The sequence below is a fragment of the Panthera onca genome, chromosome A3 (genome assembly GCF_046562875.1).
Source record: "Panthera onca isolate mPanOnc1 chromosome A3, mPanOnc1 haplotype 2, whole genome shotgun sequence".
Lineage (NCBI taxonomy): Eukaryota > Metazoa > Chordata > Mammalia > Carnivora > Felidae > Panthera > Panthera onca.
The window spans coordinates 57,284,998-57,293,942 of record NC_138341.1 but is presented as its reverse complement, the minus strand read 5'-3'; the positions used below and the strand labels follow the sequence as shown (position 1 = coordinate 57,293,942).

General features: G+C 46.3%; 1 pseudogene; it reads right to left on the bottom strand.

Moving 5' to 3' along the window:
* Positions 1 to 7,356: 7,356 nt before the first annotated feature.
* LOC132671941 (small ribosomal subunit protein eS25 pseudogene) lies at positions 7,357 to 8,672 on the bottom strand (annotated as a pseudogene).
* Between the last annotated feature and the right edge of the window lie 273 nt (positions 8,673 to 8,945).

Genomic DNA, 8,945 nt, shown 5'->3' with positions numbered 1-8,945 from the left:
TGTGCCCTGCTGACTGATATTTCCATGTCGAAGGATGACTTACTGGAGCCACAGCCCGCGCGGGTCATTGTACTGAAGAACAACTCGTTTGTGGGGAACTGTTTTGTTTACTCCGTGGAGCAGAAGCTCACTCTTTGCTTACTGCTCCCAAGAAAGATGCCCAGCCCAGGGCCTCCAGAGGAGGATGTTAAAGAAAACAAAAACTCAATGACACTTGTTAAAAACGATAAACCAGACTTTAATCAGGATGACCACAAGTGGGACTTTATAGCCAAGGAGGGATGTGGGGTTAGTGGATGGAAAATTACCAAGAGGAAACATCAGGGGTAAGAGGGCATCTGGCTAAACCTACCTCACAGGATTCTTGCTGAAGGCAGGCCAGGGTGATAAGACATCACCTGGGGCTGTGGAAGAGGAGGAACCTGACTGAGGGAGAGCAGATATTGAGTATGGGGTGTTGGAGGGGTGGGTCTGGTTAAGCTGACTTGGCAGGGGTTTTGCTAAAACTGGGTTTTATGAGGAAGTGGACAGATGGGCCTAGGAGAAGTTTCAGGAGTCTGACTGAAGTTTGCTCCAGCAAAGAATCTTTGCCAGTGTTGTAGGTCTGACTTTCCCCAGTGCCAGCCAACTGGTGGGGCTTCCTCAATGCCTCTAACCTTCGTCTGTGAAGGAAATCATTGCTGCAGAAAGAATTCAGACAGGTTTACAAACACCCAGATTTGGGTGGGGGAGGAGAAGCATCTCATGCAGTAAGGAGTCCTTATCTTGCTGAGAGAATTTGTAGTTAAGGAATAAAGGAAACCCAATGAAAAAAGAAATCCATCTTGGCTAAAGGAGGCAACTTGCATCTGACCACAACATCAATTGGATTTCCTCAAGGAGTCTAAAGGCACATTCTATTATCTCCTTTGTTAAGAGACCATCTAGGGGAAGAGGTGGGGTGTGTGTGTGTGTGTGTGTGTGTGGTTTAGTTATTTTTTAAGAGAAGGAGAGAAAGCAGGGTAGGGACAGAGAGAGGGGGTGACAGGGGACCTGAAGCAATCTCCGCACTGACAGCAGAGAGCACGACATGGGGCTCGAACTCACGAACCGTGAGATCATGACCTGAGCCAAAGTCGAACACTTACCCGACTGAGCCACTTATGCAACCCAAGAGGTGAGGTTTTTAATCAGCCCCCACAGTCTTTCCAGAGATGGGTCTCTGCCCGGAGAGATCAAATGCCAAGGCTCAGGTATGCTGAGGATACAGGCTCAGGGAGGGAGGCCACCTTGGATTTCCACCTGCTGGGGCTTGCCTCTGAACAGACAGAACCCCACCTGGTTCCTATTAATCACATTTTTACGACAGAGGAGGTGAGTGGAGAGCTCTCTTTCTACGCTGACTTGGGAGAGAACCTGGGATGAAGGCTCCCAGCTTCACTCTTTACTGATGAGCACAAGTTTAGCAGGACTGATACAAAGATCCTACCCTCTCCTCCTCCTCTTTTCCTGTGGACTAGTCAGAAGAAGTCTATAAAACCGCAGTATTTTTAGCCTTTGAGTTGAGGCTGATCCACCCCTCCCCTCGCTCATTCCTTTGAAATGCAGAATCCTTTTTGTCCCCTGCCTGGCCTGGGCGCCTGGTTCGCCTGCCTGGTTCAGGCTCCTGGAGGGAAACAGGCTCAGAGCTGCCTCATCAGCAGGGTGTCCACACCACCTTGGTGGGAGTGCGGACTGGCAGACCTGCCAGTGGGAAGAGTTTAAAGGAACCAAAGTCCTGGGGTGCTTAGCTGTCATGATTTAAGTAGTCCGGCCGTGTGTTCATCCAAGCGGGTCGGCGGGTTCCAGTAGAGCAGTCACAGGGGAGATAGATAGAGAGAGCGGGTCGGCAGCAGGGTGCTATTTCCAAGGAAGGACTGATTACTCAGGTTAAGTACAGAAATACCCTTTCTGTGATTAAAAAATGCCTTACAACACATTTCTAGTTACTGAGGAAGGAAGTGTATCTTTAAAAAAAATTATCCAGAAATATTTCGACATGAAAAAATGCACAGTACATTATAACTCACAAGTATGAACTCCTCTAACACACCGATTTAACATTAAGCCCTACTGAATTTTTTTTAATTTTAAGGAATAGAACCTTACAGGCATCAGTTGAAGCCCTCTTGTGTTCGCTCTCCATTTCTCTGCCCCATGGGAGGGGCTATGCATCTTTCATTCTATCATAAATAGTTTCAAAGCAGTCAGAGAAATAGAAGCTTGTAAATTAGCGACTAGCATTAAAGCATTCCCTTTAACTTCTTCCTCTTCTTCAGGTCAGCAACGTCGTTATCTTCAACAGGACCATCACCATCAGTTGCAATAAAAATGTCTCCACTACCATAAATTGCGATACAATCTCCTAGATTGTTCTGGAAGGGGTCTGAAATGGCCTTAACAGTTACAACTGAGAAAACTAAGACCCCAACAGGCGACGTGTCTGTATAGTGACACCGCATACTCAGGTGCAGAAGCTGAGAAGGAATAGCGTGTCTCTCCCCAGAATCCCAGCACCCCTGGCACGGATCCTAACATAGGAGAGGCGCTCCACAGCTACCTGTTGCATGACTCCCTCTGTTAGTGAACAAATGAGCAGCTAAATCCTGCCCACCGTGCATATATGGTTTGTGCCCTGAACTTCCGCCTAATCAATGAAAATCTGCTAGGGATTCATCTTGTTACTTAATATAATGAATGGAATGTTTCACAAAACTTCCTAAGTCTAGAAAAGCCTGCTTGGGTTCTTTAAAACACTTCAATTAGGCGGTAGGTTTTCATTTATTTGCAAGAGAAAGTGTTAGCTTTTTTGGTGAGAATCACTCACACACACACACACACACACACACCCCTAAAGAAAGAAAAAAAAAATTAAAGTTGCCTTGGTGGCTCCATTGGTTAATCACCAATTTTGGCTCAGGTCATGATCTCGCGGTGCTGCCAGCTCAAGAGCCTGGTGCCTGCTTTGGATTCTGTGTCTTCCTCTCTCTCTGCCCCTCCCCCACTCACACTGTTTGTCTCTTCCTCTCTCTCTCTCTCAAAAATAATAAAAAATAAACATTAAAAATTTTTTAGAAAAGAAAAAAAATTAGAACCTGCAATCAATGTTTAGCATAGTCCAATAAAATGCCCAGCTGCTAGTTGCCCTGGGGTAGTACATCCTATGTATTTATCTATTGTCTACTATGTGCCAGGAAATAAGAATGGATAAATCACAGCTTTACAGGAACATGGAAGAGTGAGTGCACATCTTTCACCTAGTGTGGCATTTATGAGCTTACTGGCTAGGCTGAGAGGCATAGCTTCGGGCTGCAGGAGAGAGACTTAAAAAGCCCTATAGAGATGCCGGTTTATTGGTTGGGATTCAAAGCCAGGTTTCAGTAACACCCAGCTCTAACCCAGCCCAGGTTGCTTCCCAGAGTTCTCAAGGGACAGCATCAATTTCTCCCCAGGAATCCAGGCTGGGCAGAGAGATAACAAGACCACCTGGGGAGGCACCCTTTGCTGTGGCTCTTCGCTGGATGGTCATAATAAGATCCAATGCTGAGTGGGTGTCAGGCACTGTGTTACTCATTGACTCTTTGTAACAAACCTGCGAGGTAGGTACAGATGAGGAAACCAAGGTGCAGAAAGGTTAAATAACTTGCCTAAGCTCACACAGAAGGCAGTAGTGGAGCTGAGGTTCTTTCCCAGGCCAGGGACTCCACAGCTCATCTCTCTTGTTTTTTTTTTTTTTTTTTTTTTTTTTTAATGAGTTATAACTTACAGTAAAATTCACTCTTGTTAGTAGTGTACAATTCTTTTTTTTTTGTAATTAAAAAAATTTTTTTAATGTTTTTTTCATTTTTTGAGAGAGAGAGAGAGAGACCGAGCATGAGTAGGGGAGGGGCACACAAAGAGGGAGACACAGAACCCAAAGCAGGCTCCAGGCTCTGAGCTGTCAGCACAAGCCCGATGCAAGGGTCGAACTCATAAACCGTGAGATCATGACCTGAGCTGAAGTCAGATGCTCAACCGACTGAGCCACCCAGGCTCCCCAGTGGTGTACAACTCCATGAGCGCTGACAAATGCATACAGTTGCATGACCACCACCACATTAACAGATACAGCGGTTTCATTATCCTCAAAAATATTCTGAGCACCCGGGTGGCACAGTTGGTTAAGTGTCCGACTCCTGATTTTGGCTCAGGTCATGACGCCATGGTTTGTGAGTTCAAGCCCCGCATCAGGCTCTGTGCTGACAGTGCAGAGCCCACCTGGGATTCTCTCTCTCTCTCTCTCTCTCTCTCTTTGACCCTCGTCTGCCTGCACTCTAGCTCTCTCACTCTCTCAAAATAAATAAATAAACATTTTTTAAAAAATTCCCTTGTGTCCTTTGGTAGTCAATCTCTTCCCTCCACCCACCTGTAGCCCTGGGCATCCAGGGATCCTTTTTCTGTCTGTTTTGCCTTTTCCAGAATGTCATATAAATGGAATCATGCAGCCTTTTGAGACTCGCTCCTTTCACTTAGCAAAATGCATTTGAGATCTATTCTTCTGTGGTTGCAGACATCTGTTGTTTATTCCTTTGTATTGATGAACACTGTTACATTGTATGGCTGTACCACTGTTTGTTTCCATTCACTAGTTGAAGGGCATTTGGGTGGTGCCCAGTTTGGGGGGATTATGGATAAGTGTGTGTAAACATCTTTGTACAGGTTCTCTGTGAACTAAAGTTTTTCTTTCTCTTTGGTCAATGCCTACGAATGGGCTCACGTAGGCCCGTTCTAACCAGGCTCCAAGGTGCTAAGGACCCTAGATGTGTTCACAGCCCCTCCGTTGGGGGTGAGCGCATAAAGAAAAAAAATTTTTTTTTAGTCTCAACCTTTCAGAAAACTTGGAAGAAATTGTTTTTGTTCTAGTCTTCACATTTTTTAATATAGAAGAAAATGATTTTATAATCATAACAATTAACGTCTCAAGCTAAAAACGTGACGTTTGATCTGTGACAAGTGCTAATACTCTTGTTACTATTTGTAATCTTAGTTCTCACACCCCAGCAAAACTCACCCTTCCCCTCTGACGATGCATACATTACTAGGTGTTTCCTATGTCACTCTGAAAGCAATGCTGGTCAGACTGGCGAGCAAATGGGAGATGTAAGTGAGGTTTTTCTTTCCCTCCTCTCTAGAAGTTTCCTCTTTCCTCTCAGGTTTATTTTTAACTCTGATCCATTAACTCTCCTCCACTTCCCTAGTCCCCTTCCTTCTTCTTACCCATCATTTCCTTTGGAAGAGGGATCTGGGTTCTCAAATGGAAGCCTCCTTGCTATATTTGGTTAAAATCCCTATATCAAGTCGAGGGCATCAGCTAAGCCATGTCACCTGACTTTGTGTCCTGATGTGTGGATGTAAGCAGTGTGGCAAGCTTCCCATTTCCAATGGCCCTGCTCTTCCCACTGTTACATGGTGAATCGCTGGCTCTTGCACAAGATGGGTTTTAGTGAATCCACAAAATGAAATGGAACTTAGCGAAAAGAATTTACCTGCCACACCTCTCTTACATAGGTAGAGGATCATTTTCTCCTTCTTTGGGCTGGATGTATTGAGAACTTCTCTCAGAGTTAATGCTGGACTGCTTACACATTCAACACAAGCATAAGCAAGGATAGAGAAAAGCCTCGTTGCTGTGGTCTGTTGAGCTCATTTTCAGAAGCCAAGTGTGATATCTTTTGAGGTTTCTGAGTGCCTGAGCCTGTGTTCTCCTGAAAGCAGCACCTGACAAGAATGCTTCTATGTGAGTTACCTGAGAGTGAGATGGGGAAGGAGGAAGAGCCAATAAGAGGATGTGTTATTGAATTGGCCACCTCCTGAGAAGCTTTCTGAAATGCATCTCAGGAACATCCTGAGGTGAGGAAGAGAAAATGGGGAAACGTTTATGCTTCTGCTCTCAGCCCCCAGTGGGCAAGGGCAGTCCCACAGGCAGCAGAGTGCACCCCTACACTCGCCTGGCCTTTGTGGCAGTGTGGGGAAAGCCACTGATACCATCCCCACGTGGGCCGATTGGCTACACAATGTCATTTCAACAACTGCTGGTGTTAGTTGGGCTTCAGGCTCTTGCGGAGTGAACAGCAAAGCTCTCTGGAACCTCCTAGGACTTGGATCCAGCCTTTGTCTTCCTATAGCCATGGCTGTAAAACTCTAGCTGCCCCAGGTGAGCTGGCGAGAATGGTGGCTGTGGAATTTCTATTTGGAAGGGGCCTGGGGGCAGCCACTGGTTGGGACTTGGTGGCAGATCTTGAAGCTGTGTTTGCATGGCAGACATTGAGTCTACTTAGACTGTATGTTAATTTGGGGGTAGTTGAAGGATAGTGGGGGCTCTTAGTTCCACCAAGGGTGAGGTCTTTTCAGCAAGTTCTGCCCATGGTAGCCCAGAGTCCTCAATGCTTTCCATGCCTGATCTCTACCAAATTGTGCAGAGTCCTTGGCTGGGCGCTTTCCATTTCTCACCCCATGTGCCAATGTGGCCTGCCCACCCCCTCACTGGGGAGAAGGTGAAAGTAAGCAAAGAATCAATCCTCTCCCAGAACAGGAGCTGTAAATGAGGTCTTGGCTGCCAAGCCTTCGGGGAAATACCTTCAATCCCCAAAGTTTGTGACTCCCAGATTCCAGGCAGTGTGATCCAAGCACAACAGTGAGAGCGGGTGGTTACGCAGTGTCCTCTGGTGCCAAGTTTTCAGAGCAGGAGTCGTGGAGGTCACACTTACTCAATCAGCCTTTAGACCTGAAGGAAAGGTGACCTCTTTAGTATGTGGTTTGTATTCCTTTATGCATGTCTTAGCTTGAAAAGCACTTGCAAGTGACCACGTATTCATAATCCTCGGCAATTAAACCTTGGTTTTGCTCCTGGGAAACATCACTATTTCCTCCCCAATTAGCTTTGACTTAGGGGAGGGGGCAGGGCAGAATGATGAAGCAAATTGTCTGGAATTCCCTTGCTTTGTAGCTTTGCTCACATGTCTTTGCCATGTCACTCTCCCTCCCTGTCCCTACTTCTGGCCATCCAGTACCTTGAAGCCCCCCTTCCTGCCAGTTGTCTGTCTGCTCCAGTTCCCGGAGCTCATCTTTGAAAACATAGCACTTTTTTGTTCAACTCACTTGGCCATGCATCGCTTCTGCCTAATGGCAGCTCTAGTCTTGTAATTTATTTTTTCAGGTATTTATTTTTTTCTGCCTTATCTGTGTCTCCCTCACTCCCTGCAGATTATGAGCTCCATGAATTTGCTTGCTTGCTTGCTTGCTTGCTTTATTTATTTATTTATTTATTTGCTTATTTTTGATTTAATAAAGTTTTGTCTTTCAAAGTGTACAGTTGGGGGGACGCGTGTATGCGTCTTCACCAGCAGCTGGTGCATCTCTGTCCTTGGTATTTCTGGTGTAAATGACATGAGCTCTGTGCTTTGAAACCCGTTCGGTAAGTCCTTTACTAAGGAGCTCCTGAAGGGCTGCCCTGGCCCCGGGAACCCTGAATCTCCAGTCTCTCCAAGACAACAGCTGGGGTTATAAGCTTATAGTTGGGAACTTCCTTAAGGAGTTGGTCATATGTCGTTTTGTCAGACAAGACCGGGTCATTGAGCTTGTCCTGAACTTTGCCTCTGGACCAATTCTTCCTTTTGGCCTTGCTTCCAGATTTGTTCACTGGGTCTTTGTCTTTCTTGGGCGACTTTCCAGCCTCTTTCTTCGTGTTGTCCCTGTAGCATAGTGAAGCTCGGAGAACAGCTGCCCTCACTGCAGGCTCACTAAGATGTCGGACAAAAAAGCCCCTTGAATTTGCTTTGCATTTCTCTGTAACCTGCACAGGGCCTCATCAAGTGCCTTGGACAGAGAGTAATCAATAAATGCTCCTTGAGTCAATAAGTGAATAGAAAAAAGACTCATGGAAATTTGGAGAAGGACACTCTGATGTCCTCTATCTCCACTCGAGAAATTAGCTGGTCCTGAGCCCTTTGGACCAATGCTTGCAGGGATTGCCTGCTAGCATCTTTGTTTCTTCCACAGACATTTATCATTAATGGTGTAGGCGCCAAAGAGAGACCCCCTTAATTCAAATCCCAGCTCCTTCCTCTAGGCTGTGTGACCTTGGACAAGTGACTCAAGCTCCCTGAGCTTCATTTTCCTAATTTGTAAAATGGGATAATGTTAGTGCTGGACTCTAAGGGTTGTTGTGCAGTTGAGATGAGGTAATGCATATTAAACCTTTGGCAGGGACCAAATGGTGAGTGCTCAGAAGAATAACATTTGGTGCCTGTCTGTAGGGAGCTCATTACCCGACAGAGAAATAAATGCATGCTAATGCCACTGTGTATCTTGAGCTGAGTGCCCAGAAGCCAACCTGGAGACACGAATTTGAGTGCAAGTAGTTTGTTTGGAAGAGATGCCACGAAGCCCAGGGAAGGGCCTGGGGAGGGGAGATAGAGATAATCTACGGTACTTTAATGAACAGGTTGCCACTGTGGGCAACTGGGGCTCAGCTCTGCTGAGACCTCTGGGAGACAGACAACTCAGAGTTGCCCTTCCTCCTCCCAAGGGCAGGAAAGTTGGGGCGTTTTTCACCATCTCCTGTTACTCATTGCTTGAGGGTTGTTCCCAAAGGCCGACTTCTCCTGCACTTTCATCCTGCTCTCCACTAGCAGTCAAAACCCTCAGGCCAAGAATGAAAGGTGCCTACAGAAGACAGGCTGGAGACAGGGTCAGAGTCTCCACTGGACACCGTGTGGGGACTGTAGGTGGGGTATGGACCATGAACACACTTGCTGTGAGTTACTCCTGTCATCTGTGAGAGCTAGTGGAGACACATAATAATTACCCTTAAAGTTGTCTAAGGAGAGGATTGAGCTTTGGGGCAAATGCCTCTGAAGAGAACCCTGTGGCCTCTACAAGGGATGTGC